This window comes from Danio rerio, chromosome 6, assembly GCF_052040795.2.
Source record: "Danio rerio strain M-AB ecotype USA chromosome 6, GRCz13ab, whole genome shotgun sequence".
In the NCBI taxonomy this organism is placed as follows: Eukaryota; Metazoa; Chordata; class Actinopteri; order Cypriniformes; family Danionidae; genus Danio; species Danio rerio.
In genome coordinates this window covers 1841255-1866093 of record NC_141026.1, presented here as the reverse complement: position 1 = coordinate 1866093, position 24839 = coordinate 1841255, and the positions used below count along the sequence as shown (strand labels likewise).

Below are 24839 nucleotides of genomic sequence, written 5' to 3'. Positions count from 1 at the left end.
CAGGATCAACATTAGTGAATTTTATATATTGATGGTCCAGGATCAACATTAGTGAATTTATATATTTGATGGTCCAGGATCAACATTAGTGAATTTATATATTGATGGTCCAGGATCAACATTGGTGAATTTATATATTGATGGTCCAGGATCAACATTAGTGAATTTATATATTGATGGTCCAGGATCAACATTAGTGAATTTATATATTGATGGTCCAGGATCAACATTAGTGATGGTCCAGGATCAACATTGGTGAATTTATATATTGATGGTCCAGGATCAACATTAGTGAATTTATATATTGATGGTCCAGGATCAACATTAGTGAATTTATTCATTGATGGTCCAGAATCAACATTAGTGAATTTATATATTGATGGTCCAGGATCAACATTAGTGAATTTATATATTGATGGTCCAGGATCAACATTAGTGAATTTATATGTTGATAGTCCAGGATCAACATTAGTGAATTTATATATTGATGGTCCAGGATCAACATGAGTGATGGTCCAGGATCAACATTAGTGAATTTATATATTGATGGTCCAGGATCAACATTAGTGAATTTATATATTTGATGGTCCAGGATCAACATTAGTGAATTTATATGTTAATGGTCCAGGATCAACATAAGTAAATTTATATATTGATGGTCCAGGATCAACATTAGTGAATTTATATATTGATGGTCCAGGATCAACATTAGTGAATTTATATGTTGATGGTCCAGGATCAACATTAGTGAATTTATATATTGATGGTCCAGGATCAACATTGGTGAGTTTATATATTTGATGGTCCAGGATCAACATTGGTGAGTTTATATATTTGATGGTCCAGGATCAACATTAGTGAATTTTATATATTGATGGTCCAGGATCAACATTGGTGAGTTTATATATTTGATGGTCCAGGATCAACATTGGTGAATTTATATATTGATGGTCCAGGATCAACATTAGTGAATTTATATATTTGATGGTCCAGGATCAACATTAGTGAATTTATATATTGATGGTCCAGGATCAACGTTAGTGAATTTATATATTGATGGTCCAGAATCAACATTAGTGATGGTCCAGGATCAACATTAGTGAATTTATATGTTGATGGTCCAGGATCAACATAAGTGAATTTATATATTGATGGTCCAGGATCAACATTAGTGAATTTATATGTTGATGGTCCAGGATCAACATAAGTGAATTTATATATTGATGGTCCAGGATCAACATTGGTGAGTTTATATATTTGATGGTCCAGGATCAACATTAGTGAATTTTATATGTTGATGGTCCAGGATCAACATTGGTGAGTTTATATATTTGATGGTCCAGGATCAACATTGGTGAATTTATATATTGATGGTCCAGGATCAACATTAGTGAATTTATATATTTGATGGTCCAGGATCAACATTAGTGAATTTATATATTGATGGTCAAGGATCAACATTGGTGAATTTATATGTTGATGGTCCTGGATCAACATAAGTGAATTTATATATTGATGGTCCAGGATCAACATTGGTGAGTTTATATATTTGATGGTCCAGGATCAACATTAGTGAATTTTATATATTGATGGTCCAGGATCAACATTGGTGAGTTTATATATTTGATGGTCCAGGATCAACATTGGTGAATTTATATATTGATGGTCCAGGATCAACATTGGTGAATTTATATATTGATGGTCCAGGATCAACATTAGTGAATTTATTCATTGATGGTCCAGAATCAACATTAGTGAATTTATATATTGATGGTCCAGGATCAACATTAGTGAATTTATATATTGATGGTCCAGGATCAACATTAGTGAATTTATATGTTGATAGTCCAGGATCAACATTAGTGAATTTATATATTGATGGTCCAGGATCAACATTAGTGAATTTATATATTGATGGTCCAGGATCAACATTAGTGATGGTCCAGGATCAACATTAGTGAATTTATATATTGATGGTCCAGGATCAACATTAGTGAATTTATATATTTGATGGTCCAGGATCAACATTAGTGAATTTATATGTTAATGGTCCAGGATCAACATAAGTGAATTTATATATTGATGGTCCAGGATCAACATTAGTGAATTTATATATTGATGGTCCAGGATCAACATTAGTGAATTTATTCATTGATGGTCCAGGATCAACATTAGTGAATTTATTCATTGATGGTCCAGAATCAACATTAGTGAATTTATATATTGATGGTCCAGGATCAACATTAGTGAATTTATATATTGATGGTCCAGGATCAACATTAGTGAATTTATATGTTGATGGTCCAGGATCAACATTAGTGAATTTATATATTGATGGTCCAGGATCAACATTAGTGATGGTCCAGGATCAACATTAGTGAATTTATATATTGATGGTCCAGGATCAACATTAGTGAATTTATATGTTGATGGTCCAGGATCAACATTAGTGAATTTATATATTGATGGTCCAGGATCAATATTAGTGATGGTCCAGGATCAACATTAGTGAATTTATATGTTGATGGTCCTGGATTCAACATAAGTGAATTTATATATTGATGGTCCAGGATCAACATTGGTGAGTTTATATATTTGATGGTCCAGGATCAACATTAGTGAATTTTATATATTGATGGTCCAGGATCAACATTGGTGAGTTTATATATTTGATGGTCCAGGATCAACATTGGTGAATTTATATATTGATGGTCCAGGATCAACATTAGTGAATTTATATATTTGATGGTCCAGGATCAACTTTAGTGAATTTATATGTTGATGGTCCAGGATCAACATTAGTGAATTTATATGTTGATGGTCCTGGATCAGCATAAGTGAATTTATATATTGATGGTCCAGGATCAACATTGGTAAGTTTATATATTTGATGGTCCAGGATCAACATTGGTGAATTTATATATTGATGGTCCAGGATCAACATTAGTGAATTTATATATTGATGGTCCAGGATCAACATTGGTGAATTTATATATTGATGGTCCAGGATCAACATTAGTGAATTTATATATTTGATGGTCCAGGATCAACATTAGTGAATTTATATGTTGATGGTCCTGGATCAACATTAGTGAATTTATATATTGATGGTCCAGGATCAACATTGGTGAGTTTATATATTTGATGGTCCAGGATCAACATTAGTGAATTTTATATATTGATGGTCCAGGATCAACATTAGTGAATTTATATATTTGATGGTCCAGGATCAACATTAGTGAATTTATATATTGATGGTCCAGGATCAACATTGGTGAATTTATATATTGATGGTCCAGGATCAACATTAGTGAATTTATATATTGATGGTCCAGGATCAACATTAGTGAATTTATATATTGATGGTCCAGGATCAACATTAGTGATGGTCCAGGATCAACATTGGTGAATTTATATATTGATGGTCCAGGATCAACATTAGTGAATTTATATATTGATGGTCCAGGATCAACATTAGTGAATTTATTCATTGATGGTCCAGAATCAACATTAGTGAATTTATATATTGATGGTCCAGGATCAACATTAGTGAATTTATATATTGATGGTCCAGGATCAACATTAGTGAATTTATATGTTGATAGTCCAGGATCAACATTAGTGAATTTATATATTGATGGTCCAGGATCAACATTAGTGATGGTCCAGGATCAACATTAGTGAATTTATATATTTGATGGTCCAGGATCAACATTAGTGAATTTATATGTTAATGGTCCAGGATCAACATAAGTAAATTTATATGTTGATGGTCCAGGATCAACATTAGTGAATTTATATATTGATGGTCCAGGATCAACATTAGTGAATTTATATGTTGATGGTCCAGGATCAACATTAGTGAATTTATATGTTGATGGTCCAGGATCAACATTAGTGAATTTATATATTGATGGTCCAGGATCAACATTGGTGAGTTTATATATTTGATGGTCCAGGATCAACATTAGTGAATTTATATGTTAATGGTCCAGGATCAACATAAGTAAATTTATATGTTGATGGTCCAGGATCAACATTAGTGAATTTATATATTGATGGTCCAGGATCAACATTAGTGAATTTATATGTTGATGGTCCAGGATCAACATTAGTGAATTTATATGTTGATGGTCCAGGATCAACATTAGTGAATTTATATATTGATGGTCCAGGATCAACATTGGTGAGTTTATATATTTGATGGTCCAGGATCAACATTAGTGAATTTATATATTGATGGTCCAGGATCAACATTAGTGAATTTATATATTTGATGGTCCAGGATCAACATTAGTGAATTTATATATTGATGGTCCAGGATCAACATTAGTGAATTTATATATTGATGGTCCAGGATCAACATTGGTGAATTTATTCATTGATGGTCCAGAATCAACATTAGTGAATTTATATATTGATGGTCCAGGATCAACATTAGTGAATTTATATATTGATGGTCCAGGATCAACATTAGTGATGGTCCAGGATCAACATTGGTGAATTTATATATTGATGGTCCAGGATCAACATTAGTGAATTTATTCATTGATGGTCCAGAATCAACATTAGTGAATTTATATATTGATGGTCCAGGATCAACATTAGTGAATTTATATATTTGATGGTCCAGGATCAACATTGGTGAATTTATATATTGATGGTCCAGGATCAACATTAGTGAATTTATATATTGATGGTCCAGGATCAACATTAGTGAATTTATATATTGATGGTCCAGGATCAACATTAGTGAATTTATATATTGATGGTCCAGGATCAACATTAGTGAATTTATATATTGATGGTCCAGGATCAACATTAGTGATGGTCCAGGATCAACATTGGTGAATTTATATATTGATGGTCCAGGATCAACATTGGTGAGTTTATATATTTAATGGTCCAGGATGAACATTAGTGAATTTATATATTTGATGGTCCAGGATCAACATTTTTGAATTTATATATTGATGGTCCAGGATCAACATTAGTGAATTTATTCATTGATGGTCCAGAATCAACATTAGTGAATTTATATATTGATGGTCCAGAATCAACATTGGTGAATTTATATATTGATGGTCCAGGATCAACATTGGTGAATTTATATATTTGATGGTCCAGGATCAACATTTTTGAATTTATATATTGATGGTCCAGGATCAACATTAGTGAATTTATTCATTGATGGTCCAGAATCAACATTAGTGAATTTATATGTTGATGGTCTAGGATCAACATTAGTGAATTTATATATTGATGGTCCAGGATCAACATTAGTGATGGTCCAGGATCAACATTAGTGAATTTATATATTTGATGGTCCAGGATCAACATTGGTGAATTTATATATTGATGGTCCAGGATCAACATTAGTGAATTTATATATTTGATGGTCCAGGATCAACATTAGTGAATTTATATATTGATGGTCCAGGATCAACATTAGTGAATTTATATATTGATGGTCCAGGATCAACATTGGTGAATTTATTCATTGATGGTCCAGAATCAACATTAGTGAATTTATATATTGATGGTCCAGGATCAACATTAGTGAATTTATATATTGATGGTCCAGGATCAACATTAGTGAATTTATTCATTGATGGTCCAGAATCAACATTAGTGAATTTATATATTGATGGTCCAGGATCAACATTAGTGAATTTATATGTTGATGGTCCAGGATCAACATTAGTGAATTTATATATTGATGGTCCAGGATCAACATTAGTGAATTTATATATTGATGGTCCAGGATCAACATTAGTGATGGTCCAGGATCAACATTAGTGAATTTATATATTGATGGTCCAGGATCAACATTAGTGATGGTCCAGGATCAACATTAGTGAATTTATATATTGATGGTCCAGGATCAACATTAGTGAATTTATATATTTGATGGTCCGGGATCAACATTAGTGAATTTATATGTTGATGGTCCAGGATCAACATTAGTGAATTTATATGTTGATGGTCCTGGATCAACATAAGTGAATTTATATATTGATGGTCCAGGATCAACATTGGTGAGTTTATATATTTGATGGTCCAGGATCAACATTAGTGAATTTTATATATTGATGGTCCAGGATCAACATTGGTGAGTTTATATATTTGATGGTCCAGGATCAACATTGGTGAATTTATATATTGATGGTCCAGGATCAACATTAGTGAATTTATATATTTGATGGTCCAGGATCAACATTAGTGAATTTATATATTTGATGGTCCAGGATCAACATTAGTGAATTTATATATTGATGGTCCAGGATCAACGTTAGTGAATTTATATATTGATGGTCCAGGATCAACATTAGTGAATTTATATATTGATGGTCCAGGATCAACATTAGTGATGGTCCAGGATCAACATTAGTGAATTTATATGTTGATGGTCCAGGATCAACATAAGTGAATTTTATATATTGATGGTCCAGGATCAACATTGGTGAGTTTATATATTTGATGGTCCAGGATCAACATTGGTGAATTTATATATTGATGGTCCAGGATCAACATTAGTGAATTTATATATTTGATGGTCCAGGATCAACATTAGTGAATTTATATATTGATGGTCAAGGATCAACATTGGTGAATTTATATGTTGATGGTCCTGGATCAACATAAGTGAATTTATATATTAATGGTCCAGGATCAACATTGGTGAGTTTATATATTTGATGGTCCAGGATCAACATTAGTGAATTTTATATATTGATGGTCCAGGATCAACATTGGTGAGTTTATATATTTGATGGTCCAGGATCAACATTGGTGAAATTATATATTGATGGTCCAGGATCAACATTAGTGAATTTATATATTTGATGGTCCAGGATCAACATTAGTGAATTTATATATTGATGGTCCAGGATCAACATTGGTGAATTTATATATTGATGGTCCAGGATCAACATTGGTGAATTTATATATTGATGGTCCAGGATCAACATTAGTGAATTTATATATTGATGGTCCAGGATCAACATTAGTGATGGTCCAGGATCAACATTGGTGAATTTATATATTGATGGTCCAGGATCAACATTAGTGAATTTATATATTGATGGTCCAGGATCAACATTAGTGAATTTATATATTGATGGTCCAGGATCAACATTAGTGAATTTATATGTTGATAGTCCAGGATCAACATTAGTGAATTTATATATTGATGGTCCAGGATCAACATTAGTGAATTTATATATTGATGGTCCAGGATCAACATTAGTGAATTTATATGTTGATAGTCCAGGATCAACATTAGTGAATTTATATATTGATGGTCCAGGATCAACATTAGTGAATTTATTCATTGATGGTCCAGAATCAACATTAGTGAATTTATATATTGATGGTCCAGGATCAACATTAGTGAATTTATATATTGATGGTCCAGGATCAACATTAGTGAATTTATATGTTGATAGTCCAGGATCAACATTAGTGAATTTATATATTGATGGTCCAGGATCAACATTAGTGAATTTATATATTGATGGTCCAGGATCAACATTAGTGAATTTATATGTTGATAGTCCAGGATCAACATTAGTGAATTTATATATTGATGGTCCAGGATCAACATTAGTGAATTTATATGTTGATAGTCCAGGATCAACATTAGTGAATTTATATATTGATGGTCCAGGATCAACATTAGTGAATTTATATATTGATGGTCCAGGGTCAACATTAGTGAATTTATTCATTGATGGTCCAGGATCAACATTAGTGAATTTATTCATTGATGGTCCAGAATCAACATTAGTGAATTTATATATTGATGGTCCAGGATCAACATTAGTGAATTTATATGTTGATGGTCCAGGATCAACATTAGTGATGGTCCAGGATCAACATTAGTGAATTTATATATTGATGGTCCAGGATCAACATTAGTGATGGTCCAGGATCAACATTAGTGAATTTATATATTGATGGTCCAGGATCAACATTAGTGAATTTATATGTTGATGGTCCAGGATCAACATTAGTGAATTTATATATTGATGGTCCAGGATCAACATTGGTGAGTTTATATATTTGATGGTCCAGGATCAACATTAGTGAATTTTATATATTGATGGTCCAGGATCAACATTGGTGAGTTTATATATTTGATGGTCCAGGATCAACATTGGTGAATTTATATATTGATGGTCCAGGATCAACATTAGTGAATTTATATATTTGATGGTCCAGGATCAACTTTAGTGAATTTATATGTTGATGGTCCAGGATCAACATTAGTGAATTTATATGTTGATGGTCCTGGATCAGCATAAGTGAATTTATATATTGATGGTCCAGGATCAACATTGGTAAGTTTATATATTTGATGGTCCAGGATCAACATTGGTGAATTTATATATTGAAGGTCCAGGATCAACATTAGTGAATTTATATATTTGATGGTCCAGGATCAACATTAGTGAATTTATATATTGATGGTCCAGGATCAACATTAGTGAATTTATATGTTGATGGTCCTGGATCAACATTAGTGAATTTATATATTGATGGTCCAGGATCAACATTGGTGAGTTTATATATTTGATGGTCCAGGATCAACATTAGTGAATTTTATATATTGATGGTCCAGGATCAACATTAGTGAATTTTTATATTGATGGTCCAGGATCAACATTAGTGATGGTCCAGGATCAACATTAGTGAATTTATATATTGATGGTCCAGGATCAACATTAGTGAATTTATATGTTGATGGTCCAGGATCAACATTAGTGAATTTATATATTGATGGTCCAGGATCAACATTGGTGAGTTTATATATTTGATGGTCCAGGATCAACATTAGTGAATTTTATATATTGATGGTCCAGGATCAACATTGGTGAGTTTATATATTTGATGGTCCAGGATCAACATTGGTGAATTTATATATTGATGGTCCAGGATCAACATTAGTGAATTTATATATTTGATGGTCCAGGATCAACTTTAGTGAATTTATATGTTGATGGTCCAGGATCAACATTAGTGAATTTATATGTTGATGGTCCTGGATCAGCATAAGTGAATTTATATATTGATGGTCCAGGATCAACATTGGTAAGTTTATATATTTGATGGTCCAGGATCAACATTGGTGAATTTATATATTGAAGGTCCAGGATCAACATTAGTGAATTTATATATTTGATGGTCCAGGATCAACATTAGTGAATTTATATATTGATGGTCCAGGATCAACATTAGTGAATTTATATGTTGATGGTCCTGGATCAACATTAGTGAATTTATATATTGATGGTCCAGGATCAACATTGGTGAGTTTATATATTTGATGGTCCAGGATCAACATTAGTGAATTTTATATATTGATGGTCCAGGATCAACATTAGTGAATTTATATATTTGATGGTCCAGGATCAACATTAGTGAATTTTATATATTGATGGTCCAGGATCAACATTAGTGAATTTATATATTCGATGGTCCAGGATCAACATTAGTGAATTTATATATTGATGGTCCAGGATCAACATTGGTGAATTTATATATTGATGGTCCAGGATCAACATTAGTGAATTTATATATTGATGGTCCAGGATCAACATTAGTGAATTTATATATTGATGGTCCAGGATCAACATTAGTGATGGTCCAGGATCAACATTGGTGAATTTATATATTGATGGTCCAGGATCAACATTAGTGAATTTATATATTGATGGTCCAGGATCAACATTAGTGAATTTATTCATTGATGGTCCAGAATCAACATTAGTGAATTTATATATTGATGGTCCAGGATCAACATTAGTGAATTTATATATTGATGGTCCAGGATCAACATTAGTGAATTTATATGTTGATAGTCCAGGATCAACATTAGTGAATTTATATATTGATGGTCCAGGATCAACATTAGTGAATTTATATATTGATGGTCCAGGATCAACATGAGTGATGGTCCAGGATCAACATTAGTGAATTTATATATTGATGGTCCAGGATCAACATTAGTGAATTTATATATTTGATGGTCCAGGATCAACATTAGTGAATTTATATGTTAATGGTCCAGGATCAACATAAGTAAATTTATATATTGATGGTCCAGGATCAACATTAGTGAATTTATATATTGATGGTCCAGGATCAACATTAGTGAATTTATATATTGATGGTCCAGGATCAACATTAGTGAATTTATATGTTGATGGTCCAGGATCAACATTAGTGAATTTATATATTGATGGTCCAGGATCAACATTGGTGAGTTTATATATTTGATGGTCCAGGATCAACATTAGTGAATTTATATATTGATGGTCCAGGATCAACATTAGTGAATTTATATATTGATGGTCCAGGATCAACATTAGTGAATTTATATGTTGATGGTCCAGGATCAACATTAGTGAATTTATATATTGATGGTCCAGGATCAACATTAGTGAATTTATATATTGATGGTCCAGGATCAACATTAGTGAATATATATATTTGATGGTCCAGGATCAACATTGGTGAATTTATTCATTGATGGTCCAGAATCAACATTAGTGAATTTATATATTGATGGTCCAGGATCAACATTAGTGAATTTATATATTGATGGTCCAGGATCAACATTAGTGATGGTCCAGGATCAACATTGGTGAATTTATATATTGATGGTCCAGGATCAACATTAGTGAATTTATTCATTGATGGTCCAGAATCAACATTAGTGAATTTATATATTGATGGTCCAGGATCAACATTAGTGAATTTATATGTTGATGGTCCAGGATCAACATTAGTGAATTTATATGTTGATGGTCCAGGATCAACATTAGTGAATTTATATATTGATGGTCCAGGATCAACATTAGTGAATTTATATATTGATGGTCCAGGATCAACATTAGTGAATATATATATTTGATGGTCCAGGATCAACATTGGTGAATTTATTCATTGATGGTCCAGAATCAACATTAGTGAATTTATATATTGATGGTCCAGGATCAACATTAGTGAATTTATATATTGATGGTCCAGGATCAACATTAGTGATGGTCCAGGATCAACATTGGTGAATTTATATATTGATGGTCCAGGATCAACATTAGTGAATTTATTCATTGATGGTCCAGAATCAACATTAGTGAATTTATATATTGATGGTCCAGGATCAACATTAGTGAATTTATATGTTGATGGTCCAGGATCAACATTAGTGAATTTATATGTTGATGGTCCAGGATCAACATTAGTGAATTTATATATTGATGGTCCAGGATCAACATTAGTGAATTTATATATTAATGGTCCAGGATCAACATTAGTGATGGTCCAGGATCAACATTAGTGAATTTATATATTGATGGTCCAGGATCAACATTAGTGATGGTCCAGGATCAACATTAGTGAATTTATATATTGATGGTCCAGGATCAACATTAGTGATGGTCCAGGATCAACATTAGTGAATTTATATATTGATGGTCCAGGATCAACATTAGTGAATTTATATATTTGATGGTCCGGGATCAACATTAGTGAATTTATATGTTGATGGTCCAGGATCAACATTAGTGAATTTATATGTTGATGGTCCTGGATCAACATAAGTGAATTTATATATTGATGGTCCAGGATCAACATTAATGAGTTTATATATTTGATGGTCCAGGATCAACATTAGTGAATTTTATATATTGATGGTCCAGGATCAACATTGGTGAGTTTATATATTTGTTGGTCCAGGATCAACATTGGTGAATTTATATATTGATGGTCCAGGATCAACATTAGTGAATTTATATATTTGATGGTCCAGGATCAACATTAGTGAATTTATATATTGATGGTCCAGGATCAACGTTAGTGAATTTATATATTGATGGTCCAGAATCAACATTAGTGATGGTCCAGGATCAACATTAGTGAATTTATATATTTGATGGTCCAGGATCAACATTAGTGAATTCATATATTGATGGTCAAGGATCAACATTGGTGAATTTATATGTTGATGGTCCTGGATCAACATAAGTGAATTTATATATTGATGGTCCAGGATCAACATTGGTGAGTTTATATATTTGATGGTCCAGGATCAACATTAGTGAATTTTATATATTGATGGTCCAGGATCAACATTGGTGAGTTTATATATTTGATGGTCCAGGATCAACATTGGTGAATTTATATATTGATGGTCCAGGATCAACATTAGTGAATTTATATATTGATGGTCCAGGATCAACATTAGTGAATTTATATATTGATGGTCCAGGATCAACATTAGTGAATTTATATATTGATGGTCCAGGATCAACATTAGTGATGGTCCAGGATCAACATTGGTGAATTTATATATTGATGGTCCAGGATCAACATTAGTGAATTTATATATTGATGGTCCAGGATCAACATTAGTGAATTTATTCATTGATGGTCCAGAATCAACATTAGTGAATTTATATATTGATGGTCCAGGATCAACATTAGTGAATTTATATATTGATGGTCCAGGATCAACATTAGTGAATTTATATGTTGATGGTCCAGGATCAACATTAGTGATGGTCCAGGATCAACATTAGTGAATTTATATATTGATGGTCCAGGATCAACATTAGTGATGGTCCAGGATCAACATTAGTGAATTTATATGTTGATGGTCCAGGATCAACATTAGTGAATTTATATATTGATGGTCCAGGATCAACATTGGTGAGTTTATATATTTGATGGTCCAGGATCAACATTAGTGAATTTTATATATTGATGGTCCAGGATCAACATTGGTGAGTTTATATATTTGATGGTCCAGGATCAACATTGGTGAATTTATATATTGATGGTCCAGGATCAACATTAGTGAATTTATATATTTGATGGTCCAGGATCAACTTTAGTGAATTTATATGTTGATGGTCCAGGATCAACATTAGTGAATTTATATGTTGATGGTCCTGGATCAGCATAAGTGAATTTATATATTGATGGTCCAGGATCAACATTGGTAAGTTTATATATTTGATGGTCCAGGATCAACATTGGTGAATTTATATATTGAAGGTCCAGGATCAACATTAGTGAATTTATATATTTGATGGTCCAGGATCAACATTAGTGAATTTATATATTGATGGTCCAGGATCAACATTAGTGAATTTATATGTTGATGGTCCTGGATCAACATTAGTGAATTTATATATTGATGGTCCAGGATCAACATTGGTGAGTTTATATATTTGATGGTCCAGGATCAACATTAGTGAATTTTATATATTGATGGTCCAGGATCAACATTAGTGAATTTATATATTTGATGGTCCAGGATCAACATTAGTGAATTTTATATATTGATGGTCCAGGATCAACATTAGTGAATTTATTCATTGATGGTCCAGAATCAACATTAGTGATGGTCCAGGATCAACATTGGTGAATTTATATGTTGATGGTCCAGGATCAACATTAGTGAATTTATATATTGATGGTCCAGGATCAACATTAGTGAATTTATATGTTGATGGTCCTGGATCAACATTAGTGAATTTATATATTGATGGTCCAGGATCAACATTGGTGAGTTTATATATTTGATGGTCCAGGATCAACATTAGTGAATTTTATATATTGATGGTCCAGGATCAACATTAGTGAATTTATATATTTGATGGTCCAGGATCAACATTAGTGAATTTTATATATTGATGGTCCAGGATCAACATTAGTGAATTTATTCATTGATGGTCCAGAATCAACATTAGTGATGGTCCAGGATCAACATTGGTGAATTTATATATTGATGGTCCAGGATCAACATTAGTGAATTTATATGTTGATGGTCCTGGATCAACATTAGTGAATTTATATATTGATGGTCCAGGATCAACATTGGTGAGTTTATATATTTGATGGTCCAGGATCAACATTAGTGAATTTTATATATTGATGGTCCAGGATCAACATTAGTGAATTTATATATTTGATGGTCCAGGATCAACATTAGTGAATTTATATATTGATGGTCCAGGATCAACATTAGTGAATTTATTCATTGATGGTCCAGAATCAACATTAGTGAATTTATATATTGATGGTCCAGGATCAACATTAGTGAATTTATATATTGATGGTCCAGGATCAACATTAGTGAATTTATATGTTGATAGTCCAGGATCAACATTAGTGAATTTATATATTGATGGTCCAGGATCAACATTAGTGAATTTATATATTGATGGTCCAGGATCAACATGAGTGATGGTCCAGGATCAACATTAGTGAATTTATATATTGATGGTCCAGGATCAACATTAGTGAATTTATATATTTGATGGTCCAGGATCAACATTAGTGAATTTATATGTTAATGGTCCAGGATCAACATAAGTAAATTTATATATTGATGGTCCAGGATCAACATTAGTGAATTTATATATTGATGGTCCAGGATCAACATTAGTGAATTTATATGTTGATGGTCCAGGATCAACATTAGTGAATTTATATATTGATGGTCCAGGATCAACATTGGTGAGTTTATATATTTGATGGTCCAGGATCAACATTAGTGAATTTATATATTGATGGTCCAGGATCAACATTAGTGAATTTATATATTGATGGTCCAGGATCAACATTAGTGATGGTCCAGGATCAACATTGGTGAATTTATATATTGATGGTCCAGGATCAACATTAGTGAATTTATTCATTGATGGTCCAGAATCAACATTAGTGAATTTATATATTGATGGTCCAGGATCAACATTAGTGAATTTATATGTTGATGGTCCAGGATCAACATTAGTGAATTTATATATTGATGGTCCAGGATCAACATTAGTGAATTTATATATTGATGGTCCAGGATCAACATTAGTGATGGTCCAGGATCAACATTAGTGAATTTATATATTGATGGTCCAGGATCAACATTAGTGATGGTCCAGGATCAACATTAGTGAATTTATATATTGATGGTCCAGGATCAACATTAGTGATGGTCCAGGATCAACATTAGTGAATTTATATATTGATGGTCCAGGATCAACATTAGTGAATTTATATATTTGATGGTCCGGGATCAACATTAGTGAATTTATATGTTGATGGTCCAGGATCAACATTAGTGAATTTATATGTTGATGGTCCTGGATCAACATAAGTGAATTTATATATTGATGGTCCAGGATCAACATTGGTGAGTTTATATATTTGATGGTCCAGGATCAACATTAGTGAATTTTATATATTGATGGTCCAGGATCAACATTGGTGAGTTTATATATTTGTTGGTCCAGGATCAACATTGGTGAATTTATATATTGATGGTCCAGGATCAACATTAGTGAATTCATATATTGATGGTCAAGGATCAACATTGGTGAATTTATATGTTGATGGTCCTGGATCAACATAAGTGAATTTATATATTGATGGTCCAGGATCAACATTGGTGAGTTTATATATTTGATGGTCCAGGATCAACATTAGTGAATTTTATATATTGATGGTCCAGGATCAACATTGGTGAGTTTATATATTTGTTGGTCCAGGATCAACATTGGTGAATTTATATATTGATGGTCCAGGATCAACATTAGTGAATTTATATATTTGATGGTCCAGGATCAACATTAGTGAATTTATATATTGATGGTCCAGGATCAACGTTAGTGAATTTATATATTGATGGTCCAGGATCAACGTTAGTGAATTTATATATTGATGGTCCAGAATCAACATTAGTGATGGTCCAGGATCAACATTAGTGAATTTATATATTTGATGGTCCAGGATCAACATTAGTGAATTCATATATTGATGGTCAAGGATCAACATTGGTGAATTTATATGTTGATGGTCCTGGATCAACATAAGTGAATTTATATATTGATGGTCCAGGATCAACATTGGTGAGTTTATATATTTGATGGTCCAGGATCAACATTAGTGAATTTTATATATTGATGGTCCAGGATCAACATTGGTGAGTTTATATATTTGATGGTCCAGGATCAACATTGGTGAATTTATATATTGATGGTCCAGGATCAACATTAGTGAATTTATATATTTGATGGTCCAGGATCAACATTAGTGAATTTATATATTGATGGTCCAGGATCAACATTGGTGAATTTATATATTGATGGTCCAGGATCAACATTAGTGAATTTATTCATTGATGGTCCAGAATCAACATTAGTGAATTTATATATTGATGGTCCAGGATCAACATTAGTGAATTTATATATTGATGGTCCAGGATCAACATTAGTGAATTTATTCATTGATGGTCCAGAATCAACATTAGTGAATTTATATATTGATGGTCCAGGATCAACATTAGTGAATTTATATATTGATGGTCCAGGATCAACATTAGTGAATTTATATGTTGATAGTCCAGGATCAACATTAGTGAATTTATATATTGATGGTCCAGGATCAACATTAGTGAATTTATATATTGATGGTCCAGGATCAACATCAGTGATGGTCCAGGATCAACATTAGTGAATTTATATATTGATGGTCCAGGATCAACATTAGTGAATTTATATATTGATGGTCCAGGATCAACATTAGTGAATTTATATGTTAATGGTCCAGGATCAACATAAGTGAATTTATATATTGATGGTCCAGGATCAACATTAGTGAATTTATATATTGATGGTCCAGGATCAACATTAGTGAATTTATTCATTGATGGTCCAGGATCAACATTAGTGAATTTATTCATTGATGGTCCAGAATCAACATTAGTGAATTTATATATTGATGGTCCAGGATCAACATTAGTGAATTTATATATTGATGGTCCAGGATCAACATTAGTGAATTTATATGTTGATGGTCCAGGATCAACATTAGTGAATTTATATATTGATGGTCCAGGATCAACATTAGTGATGGTCCAGGATCAACATTAGTGAATTTATATATTGATGGTCCAGGATCAACATTAGTGAATTTATATGTTGATGGTCCAGGATCAACATTAGTGAATTTATATATTGATGGTCCAGGATCAATATTAGTGATGGTCCAGGATCAACATTAGTGAATTTATATGTTGATGGTCCAGGATCAACATTAGTGAATTTATATGTTGATGGTCCTGGATTCAACATAAGTGAATTTATATATTGATGGTCCAGGATCAACATTGGTGAGTTTATATATTGATGGTCCAGGATCAACATTAGTGAATTTATATATTTGATGGTCCAGGATCAACTTTAGTGAATTTATATGTTGATGGTCCAGGATCAACATTAGTGAATTTATATGTTGATGGTCCTGGATCAGCATAAGTGAATTTATATATTGATGGTCCAGGATCAACATTGGTAAGTTTAAATATTTGATGGTCCAGGATCAACATTGGTGAATTTATATATTGATGGTCCAGGATCAACATTAGTGAATTTATATATTGATGGTCCAGGATCAACATTGGTGAATTTATATATTGATGGTCCAGGATCAACATTAGTGAATTTATATATTTGATGGTCCAGGATCAACATTAGTGAATTTATATGTTGATGGTCCTGGATCAACATTAGTGAATTTATATATTGATGGTCCAGGATCAACATTAGTGAATTTTATATATTGATGGTCCAGGATCAACATTAGTGAATTTATATATTTGATGGTCCAGGATCAACATTAGTGAATTTATATATTGATGGTCCAGGATCAACATTGGTGAATTTATATATTGATGGTCCAGGATCAACATTAGTGAATTTATATATTGATGGTCCAGGATCAACATTAGTGAATTTATATATTGATGGTCCAGGATCAACATTAGTGATGGTCCAGGATCAACATTGGTGAATTTATATATTGATGGTCCAGGATCAACATTAGTGAATTTATATATTGATGGTCCAGGATCAACATTAGTGAATTTATTCATTGATGGTCCAGAATCAACATTAGTGAATTTATATATTGATGGTCCAGGATCAACATTAGTGAATTTATATATTGATGGTCCAGGATCAACATTAGTGAATTTATATGTTGATAGTCCAGGATCAACATTAGTGAATTTATATATTGATGGTCCAGGATCAACATTAGTGAATTTATATATTGATGGTCCAGGATCAACATTAGTGATGGTCCAGGATCAACATTAGTGAATTTATATATTTGATGGTCCAGGATCAACATTAGTGAATTTATATGTTAATGGTCCAGGATCAACATAAGTAAATTTATATGTTGATGGTCCAGGATCAACATTAGTGAATTTATATATTGATGGTCCAGGATCAACATTAGTGAATTTATATGTTGATGGTCCAGGATCAACATTAGTGAATTTATATATTGATGGTCCAGGATCAACATTGGTGAGTTTATATATTTGATGGTCCAGGATCAACATTAGTGAATTTATATATTGATGGTCCAGGATCAACATTAGTGAATTTATATATTGATGGTCCAGGATCAACATTAGTGAATTTATATATTGATGGTCCAGGATCAACATTAGTGAATTTATATATTTGATGGTCCAGGATCAACATTAGTGAATTTATATATTGATGGTCCAGGATCAACATTAGTGAATTTATATATTGATGGTCCAGGATCAACATTGGTGAATTTATTCATTGATGGTCCAGAATCAACATTAGTGAATTTATATATTGATGGTCCAGGATCAACATTAGTGAATTTATATATTGATGGTCCAGGATCAACATTAGTGATGGTCCAGGATCAACATTGGTGAATTTATATATTGATGGTCCAGGATCAACATTAGTGAATTTATTCATTGATGGTCCAGAATCAACATTAGTGAATTTATATATTGATGGTCCAGGATCAACATTAGTGAATTTATATGTTGATGGTCCAGGATCAACATTAGTGAATTTATATATTGATGGTCCAGGATCAACATTAGTGAATTTATATATTGATGGTCCAGGATCAACATTAGTGATGGTCCAGGATCAACATTAGTGAATTTATATATTGATGGTCCAGGATCAACATTAGTGAATTTATATGTTGATGGTCCTGGATCAACATAAGTGAATTTATATATTGATGGTCCAGGATCAACATTGGTGAGTTTATATATTTGATGGTCCAGGATCAACATTAGTGAATTTTATATATTGATGGTCCAGGATCAACATTGGTGAGTTTATATATTTGATGGTCCAGGATCAACATTGGTGAATTTATATATTGATGGTCCAGGATCAACATTAGTGAATTTATATATTTGATGGTCCAGGATCAACGTTAGTGAATTTATATATTGATGGTCCAGGATCAACATTAGTGAATTTATATATTGATGGTCCAGGATCAACATTAGTGATGGTCCAGGATCAACATTAGTGAATTTATATGTTGATGGTCCAGGATCAACATAAGTGAATTTATATATTGATGGTCCAGGATCAACATTGGTGAGTTTATATATTTGATGGTCCAGGATCAACATTAGTGAATTTTATATATTGATGGTCCAGGATCAACATTGGTGAGTTTATATATTTGATGGTCCAGGATCAACATTAGTGAATTTTATATATTGATGGTCCAGGATCAACATTAGTGAATTTATATGTTGATGGTCCAGGATCAACATTAGTGAATTTATATGTTGATGGTCCAGGATCAACATTAGTGAATTTATATGTTGATGGTCCAGGATCAACATTAGTGAATTTATATGTTGATGGTCCAGGATCAACATTAGTGAATTTATATGTTGATGGTCCAGGATCAACATTAGTGAATTTATATGTTGATGGTCCTGGATCAACATAAGTGAATTTATATATTGATGGTCCAGGATCAACATTGGTGAGTTTATATATTTGATGGTCCAGGATCAACATTGGTGAATTTATATATTGATGGTCCAGGATCAACATTAGTGAATTTATATATTTGATGGTCCTGGATCAACATTGGTGAATTTATATATTGATGGTCCAGGATCAACATTAGTGAATTTATTCATTGATGGTCCAGGATTAACATTAGTGAATTTATATATTGATGGTCCAGGATCAACATTAGTGAATTTATATATTGATGGTCCAGGATCAACATTAGTGATGGTCCAGTATCAACATTGGTGAATTTATATATTGATGGTCCAGGATCAACATAAGTGAATTTATATATTGATGGTCCAGGATCAACATTAGTGAATTTATTCATTGATGGTCCAGAATCAACATTAGTGAATTTATATATTGATGGTCCAGGATCAACATTAGTGAATTTATATATTGATGGTCCAGGATCAACATTAGTGAATTTATATGTTGATGGTCCAGGATCAACATTGGTGAGTTTATATATTTGATGGTCCAGGATCAACATTAGTGAATTTATATGTTGATAGTCCAGGATCAACATTAGTGAATTTATATGTTGATGGTCCAGGATCAACATAAGTGAATTTATATATTGATGGTCCAGGATCAACATTAGTGAATTTATATATTGATGGTCCAGGATCAACATTAGTGAATTTATTCATTGATGGTCCAGGATCAACATTAGTGAATTTATATATTTGATGGTCCAGGATCAACATTAGTGAATTTATATGTTGATGGTCCAGGATCAACATTAGTGAATTTATATTTGATGGTCCAGGATCAACATTAGTGAATTTATATGTTGATGGTCCAGGATCAACATTAGTGAATTTATATGTTGATGGTCCAGGATCAACATAAGTGAATTTATATATTGATGGTCCAGGATCAACATTAGTGAATTTATATATTGATGGTCCAGGATCAACATTAGTGAATTTATTCATTGATGGTCCAGGATCAACATTAGTGAATTTATTCATTGATGGTCCAGAATCAACATTAGTGAATTTATATATTGATGGTCCAGGATCAACATTTGTGAATTTATATATTGATGGTCCAGGATCAACATTAGTGAATTTATGTGTTGATGGTCCAGGATCAACATTAGTGAATTTATATATTGATGGTCCAGGATCAACATTAGTGAATTTATATATTGATGGTCCAGGATCAACATTAGTGATGGTCCAGGGTCAACATTAGTGAATTTATATATTGATGGTCCAGGATCAACATTAGTGATGGTCCAGGATCAACATTAGTGAATTTATATGTTGATGGTCCAGGATCAACATTAGTGAATTTATATGTTGATGGTCCAGGATCAACATTAGTGAATTTATATGTTGATGGTCCAGGATCAACATAAATGAATTTATATATTTATGGTCCAGGATCAACATTGGTGAGTTTATATATTTGATGGTCCAAGATCAACATTAGTGAATTTATTCATTGATGGTCCAGAATCAACATTAGTGATTTTATATATTGATGGTCCAGGATCAACATTAGTGAATTTATATATTGATGGTCCAGGATCAACATTAGTGAATTTATATATTGATGGTCCAGGATCAACATTAGTGATGGTCCAGGATCAACATTAGTGAATTTATATATTGATGGTCCAGGATCAACATTAGTGAATTTATATGTTGATGGTCCTGGATCAACATAAGTGAATTTATATATTGATGGTCCAGGATCAACATTGGTGAGTTTATATATTTGATGGTCCAGGATCAACATTAGTGAATTTATATATTGATGGTCCAGAATCAACGTTAGTGAATTTATATATTGATGGTCCAGGATCAACATTAGTGAATTTATATATTGATGGTCCAGGATCAACATTAGTGAATTTATATGTTGATGGTCCAGGATCAACATAAGTGAATTTATATATTGATGGTCCAGGATCAACATTGGTGAGTTTATATATTTGATGGTCCAGGATCAACATTAGTGAATTTATATATTGATGGTCCAGGATCAACATTAGTGAATTTATATATTTGATGGTCCAGGATCAACATTAGTGAATTTATTTATTGATGGTCCAGGATCAACATTAGTGAATTTATATATTTGATGGTCCAGGATCAACATTAGTGAATTTATATATTGATGGTCCAGGATCAACATTAGTGAATTTATATATTGATGGTCCAGGATCAACATTAGTGAATTTATATATTTGATGGTCCAGGATCAACATTAGTGAATTTATTTATTGATGGTCCAGGATCAACATTAGTGAATTTATATGTTGATGGTCCAGGATCAACATTAGTGAATTTATATATTGATGGTCCAGGATCAACATTAGTGAATTTATATATTGATGGTCCAGAATCAACATTAGTGAATTTATTTATTGATGGTCCAGAATCAACATTAGTGAATTTATATATTGATGGTCCAGGATCAACATTAGTGATGGTCCAGGATCAACATTAGTGAATTTATATATTGATGGTCCAGGATCAACATTAGTGAATTTATATGTTGATGGTCCTGGATCAACATAAGTGAATTTATATATTGATGGTCCAGGATCAACATTGGTGAGTTTATATATTTGATGGTCCAGGATCAACATTAGTGAATTTATATATTGATGGTCCAGAATCAACGTTAGTGAATTTATATATTGATGGTCCAGGATCAACATTAGTGAATTTATATATTGATGGTCCAGGATCAACATTAGTGAATTTATATGTTGATGGTCCAGGATCAACATAAGTGAATTTATATATTGATGGTCCAGGATCAACATTGGTGAGTTTATATATTTGATGGTCCAGGATCAACATTAGTGAATTTATATATTGATGGTCCAGGATCAACATTAGTGAATTTATTTATTGATGGTCCAGGATCAACATTAGTGAATTTATATATTTGATGGTCCAGGATCAACATTAGTGAATTTATATATTGATGGTCCAGGATCAACATTAGTGAATTTATATATTGATGGTCCAGGATCAACATTAGTGAATTTATATATTTGATGGTCCAGGATCAACATTAGTGAATTTATTTATTGATGGTCCAGGATCAACATTAGTGAATTTATATGTTGATGGTCCAGGATCAACATTAGTGAATTTATATATTGATGGTCCAGGATCAACATTAGTGAATTTATATATTGATGGTCCAGAATCAACATTAGTGAATTTATTTATTGATGGTCCAGAATCAACATTAGTGAATTTATATATTGATGGTCCAGGATCAATATTGGTGAATTTATATATTTGATGGTCCAGGATCAAAATTAGTAAATTTATATATTGATGGTCCAGGATCAACATTAGTGAATTTATATATTGATGGTCCAGGGTCAACATTAGTGAATTAAGTTTTTTAAATGTATATATTAAACTCATTGTCACCCCAGTCCTAGTTAAAAAATAAATGTAATTTTTGCCCAACATTTTGAGTTTAGACTAGAGTTTGATATGCATAATACGATACTTATGTGGACAAAATTGTTGGTCCCCTTTCATTGAAGAAAGGAAAAACTACAGTGGTCCCTATAATGACTTAAAACTAAAAAAAATTGATTAATCAAAAATGACTGGAAACAATTCATGAAATTTAGATATGCTTTCGAATGGTTGTTGAACAGAAGCATTAAAAAAAAGCAAACTAATGAAACTGGCCTGGCCAAAGGGCACCTTGGACCGTTTTGTCCACATCTGTATGTGGTTTGTAAAGATAAGTTTCAAACAGATTTAGACAAAAGTTGTTGTTTAACTCTGAAAGTTATGGCATTTTGATTTGTTCGTGAAATGAGAACAATCTCAAAATGAAATAAATAAATACAGGGTGTAAATCCTGCTTGTAAATGTTTTTAAGTCGACTAATTTAGAAACCTGGAGAGATCATTATTTGACTTTTGTTTATAATGGCTTCATATTACAGAGACCAGTTCTGAGATTACACTTTACCATCTATTGATTACATGTTGTGTAAAGAAGGGCTTTTTTGTTTTGCTGATCTTGCAATTGCATTTTTTTGACTAAGATCCTTCTGATATGCAAGATTATTGAGCTAGCATGTTTTTACTTCAGCAGTTGTTCTTATTCTAATGTTCAGGGTATTGAACTCCTACCACCTCATTGACAGATGAGCTGAAATATTCATTCATGTGGTCTGTGAACATTGCGCTGAAAGTCTGAAGTTAATGTTTAAGCGTTCCCAGTGAACTGCTGAGTCACTCCAGTGTTTCTAATGTCTGAAAATGGGCTTCCTCTAAGCTTTCCTTCACTCTCTCTCCCGTGTCTCCAGTATCAGTCTTCTCTTATCTCGATGTACATGCACAGCTGCTCTTCTCATGTTAGGAGCACGACCCTGATAATGGATTCTCTGGCAAATGGCTTCAGACCTGATTAACTTCCATTAGCTTTTTTTTTTTTTTTTATCTCCCGTGTGCCTGGAGCTAAACATTAGTTTCAGAAGCAGCCCTGCAGAGCCAGATCTGAATAAGATTAGATGTGTATCTCAGAGAGCTGCCTGTGTGGTGGAGATGTGGACAGTGAGTGCTGAGATGCATGATCAGGCTTATGACAGTCTCAGATTTTATTTTTGTGATTTAATTGTTGAAGCTTTTATCTTAATATATGGGGTTATCATGATTAGTATTAAGCTGCAAAATAGGGATAAATATAATAATCAATGTAAATAAATGTTTAGAAATATAATAATTTAATTGCAAAAGAATATATGTAACACTTTACGATCCCTTTATTAGTAAACCGTATTTATTTCATTAAAACCAACAGTGAGTAATAATCACATTTCTTACTGTGTTGTTGTTAGTTTAAAAAATACAACTCATTTATTAGTTGTTATCTCCATTTAATAAAACAATTTTCACTACTTTGAGTGAAGCATTAACTTAAATGAACGTCACCTAAG

The 24839-nt window shown here is 32.2% G+C and overlaps 1 protein-coding gene and 1 long non-coding RNA gene across 3 annotated transcripts in view; both read left to right on the top strand.

The window, feature by feature from the left end:
• Positions 1-24839, top strand: part of txnrd3 (thioredoxin reductase 3) — a 56550-nt gene that overhangs the window by 11445 nt on the left and 20266 nt on the right.
• Positions 19316-24725, top strand: LOC148679685 (uncharacterized). Of its 2 annotated transcripts, none has more exons than XR_015944626.1 (3): positions 19316-19403; positions 20119-22304; positions 23125-24725. It is a non-coding gene; the product is annotated as an uncharacterized LOC148679685 (long non-coding RNA). The 2 variants fall into 2 exon arrangements; XR_015944625.1 differs by lacking the exon at positions 19316-19403 and adding an exon at positions 19453-19537 and having other exon boundaries at positions 19576-22304.